At 32.4% G+C, this 3,625-nt stretch overlaps 1 protein-coding gene across 1 annotated transcript in view; it reads right to left on the bottom strand.

Annotated features, from left to right (window-relative positions):
- LOC108973734 overlaps positions 1-2,613 on the bottom strand; it is a 16,655-nt gene extending 14,042 nt beyond the window's left edge. Inside the window, exon 1 of the mRNA XM_018941190.1 lies at positions 2,460-2,613. The gene's annotated coding sequence lies outside the window, so the exon portion shown is untranslated. The remainder of the gene's footprint in view (positions 1-2,459) is intronic.
- Positions 2,614-3,625: the final 1,012 nt, after the last annotated feature.

Below are 3,625 nucleotides of genomic sequence, written 5' to 3'. Positions count from 1 at the left end.
TATATTTTTCTTTATTCATCTACATCTATCAATGATATTGTTTCTACTCAAACAAAATCACCTCCCACAGCTCAATTGCTGTACCGCTATATTTGAAATCCGTATTCATATGGCATTTCTCATTTGTGAAACGGGGCTAATTGAAGTGAATTATTTTGCCCAACACTTTTAGCTCTTTTGTGATTGAGTTTTGCAACAGCATTTTATTAATTCCATTAGTATTTTTGTGTGCAATACAAATTGCCGATTAACCATATCATTGTTTAATAGCTATCATAAAATCACCTTATTATGAATGAAACCATTGCGACAGTTGGCAATTTGCGGTAGCAGCGCTGCTATGCCGTCCAGAGATAATTTAAGTCATACGCACATTAAATAAGTGATTATTATTGGCGCGCAAAAAAACTGCTGAAGAAGGGTGATCATTTTATATTTATAGCAAAACTGATTTTTGAGAAGTAGGTGGGAAGAAGCTGATTAAATAGTTTCAAATTATACGAAATAATTGGAGGATTGAAAAAATATAACTTTTTTTAATTATAAACATTTATTTTATTAAAAAAAATTTATATTATTAATATTATATATTAAATGAAAAATACTCTTTCAAAAATTTAACTAATATATTTTTTTGTTATTTTACAGCCCTCAAGTTGATTCTGCCAAAGCAATTATTTAAAATGCCAAGTAAGGTAAGTCATCAACTTTTTTTTTATAAATACATATACAGTTTTTCTATTTATTAAAAACGACTGAAATTTTATCAGAATTATGGTTGAAAGTGCTCGCTTATTACTCTAAAATAAGATCTCCACAATTCTTAAAAAAAAAAAAGATGAAGAGAAAAAGAAATTATAAATTTAGCATTGAATCTTAATGGAATAGTTTAAGCTAAATGCAATTTTGGAAAACACGAAAGTTATAGAATCTGTGTATATTCTGCATGTCGGTAGTGTCGATGTCAAAAAGACGAAAGGACAAACATTTCTTCTTTAGTCATGTGGCACTGTGGCAATTTAGGAATTTTACAAGCAATATTTTTGCGCTTAGGGTATAAATTAGTCATTAGTTTATGAATAGTTTGTCTAAGCCTCTGTTATTTGGTAATGAACATAACGAAATCAAATTTTATCATACACTAATAATAAATTTATAGGTGTGAATTATATATCATAAGATCGTGTCTTCGAAACCAACCTTAAAAAGGTTTCTTAAAAAGTCCTGAATATGAAAATAGTTCTACTTGGTGTTGTGAATACATGTATAAAAAGAGGTGAAAGAATTGGAAAATCTTAAGAAAAAATTTGAGACGGATGCGCTAAAAGGTCTGTTGGTTATTTGAGTTGTTCTGATTACGGATTTCAATTCAAAAATGTTCCATCCTGTGCAGCTATTTTTGTCATTTTAAGAGGTACTTTGTTGACCCCTTTAGCCCTTGATTACAACACAAAAAATTCAACGTGTTATAGAATTGTTACAGTTTTAATAACTCAAAATCAACAAGAAACAGCCTCTAACATGACAGTCAAAAAATGTCTGTAAATGACAGTAATTATCCTTCGGCGGGGAGTATTTTTCATAATTGTTCGGTAAAAAGTTAGAAGTTTTAAAAATAAAGACAGGCTTAACTATTTTCATCGGAACTTTAAAGAATGTCCGAAAAGTCTCATAATGCTAATTAAATGAAAATATACAAAAGACTTAAGAAACGAACTTGCTATCCTTGAACCCGCCTCAAGGGTATAGAAAATGTTAATAAAAAACATGACTGTGCACAAAATATATAATATATAATTTGTCCGTAGCTCCATTATTATCACCTCATCTACAAAAGACTTAAGAAACGAACTTGTTTTCCTTAAACCAAACCAGACATACAAAAGACTTATGAAACGGACTTCACACAAGAACCACACGTAAAAATTGTGTTTTCCAAATTTTTTGAGACACACTTAATGAACACAGCATAAATCGTAAAAATTTTATATAAAACTGAGAGTCATCTTCACCAAAATTTTTTACTTGCAATTCTTGTTGAATTCATTTTTAAGCTTGTAGCTGATGGTCCTTAATGAATTGCACAAATTTTTGTGAAAAGTCTGCTTATCAAAGTATTGTTAAATATTTTTTTTTACACACTTGTCATACACAACCATTTTATTAAGGTCCTTTGAGTTCTTAGCACACTACGAGTTAAAAAACACTTTCTTTTGTGGCGAGTTTGTCCCATATTTGTATAAATACTTTACTTAATTTTTATATTTCATAAAAATGTCACCGAAAAACTTCCAACAAATGTAATCAGACGTATTTTATTCAACACTTTTGTCAACACTTTCTGTTTTATTGTTATGTCATATTGCTTTTCCTTAATTATTGTTCGCTTTTTATTTCGATTTCTCGCAGTTCTTAGAATTATCCTTTTTCGTACGTCTGCGCGTTCACTTTTCGCTTACCTTTATTTCACTTAGCACTCGAGATGCTCTTCAGTAACGAGAATACAATATTGCTTTTTGTGTATATGTATGCGTTCGTTTTTGTATTTATGCGCTTGGCTACCACCGGATCTGGCACAACCAGACACTGTAAGTTCCAAACGAAAACAAAAGTCAAATGCGAGCTGCAAAGTGTTTTATAGCCATTTAGACTGTCACAGCGCGCTGCCGAGTGGACGGCGAAGCCACAAACCAGTCAATCGGCGATCAGTTGGCAGTGGCAGCAGCGCACGTCAGTCGACATGCACACTCACAGCAAGTGCATGGTTAATTCAGAGTTATGTGCACGCATGTGTGTGTTGGCAACACTGCAGGTGTAGTGGTGACGAACGCGGCTGTGGCTGCCGCTTTGACGCTTCTTCAGCAGTGTGTGAACGAATGGGTGTCGGCGTGTTTGTGTGTAGGAAGGTGGTGTCGGCGTCGTTGGCAGCGGTGACTTGTAAGGTGCTTAGTGTGCATGTGTGTGTGTTTTTTTTTATGTGCAGCTTTGTATGTATTGACTTGCGATCATCATCATCGCTATTATTTCATCTCAATCGATTGCTTGTTTGTTTGTGAGTACGTGTCTGCGGTTGTCACACTTCTTTTGTTGTTGCTATTTGCTGTTTTTTTTTTTTTGTTCGTTTGCAACTAATGTTGCTGTTTTCTGTTGACTTGGCGCTTCCATAGCTGCTTTGCATCGTTTTTGGTGGTTTTCGGTTTATCATTCGTTCGACTGACATTGCCGGCATTGTTGTTCTTGTTGTTAGCTACATGAAATTATAGTATATACATACGTAATTAAATATATATATTTATAAGTGCACAAGTGTGTATTTGCAATTATAAGCACTGCATTCTTAATGTTTGGCATCGTTTGGTGTTGCTGCACTGATGACGTTGATTTCTTTTATTTTTTATGTTTTTTTATTTTATACTATATATTTTCGTTGCTTAAATAGCAAGCATTTCTCTGCTTTTCGGCTTTTTAGACGAAAACAAAATTTATTAATGTATTTCCATTTTTTTTTTATTTACTTAATTTTTCTTAATAATTCTTATTTTTCAAGCATTCAAGCGGCAATAAATTATGGCCATTCATTTCATAATTAAGTACTTCAAATAATTTTGTATAACAATTTTTTATT

Source organism: Bactrocera latifrons, unplaced genomic scaffold (assembly GCF_001853355.1).
Source record: "Bactrocera latifrons isolate USDA-ARS-PBARC rearing strain unplaced genomic scaffold, ASM185335v1 scaffold_5, whole genome shotgun sequence".
Taxonomy (NCBI): Eukaryota; Metazoa; Arthropoda; class Insecta; order Diptera; family Tephritidae; genus Bactrocera; species Bactrocera latifrons.
This window is presented reverse-complemented; position numbering and strand designations above follow the sequence as displayed.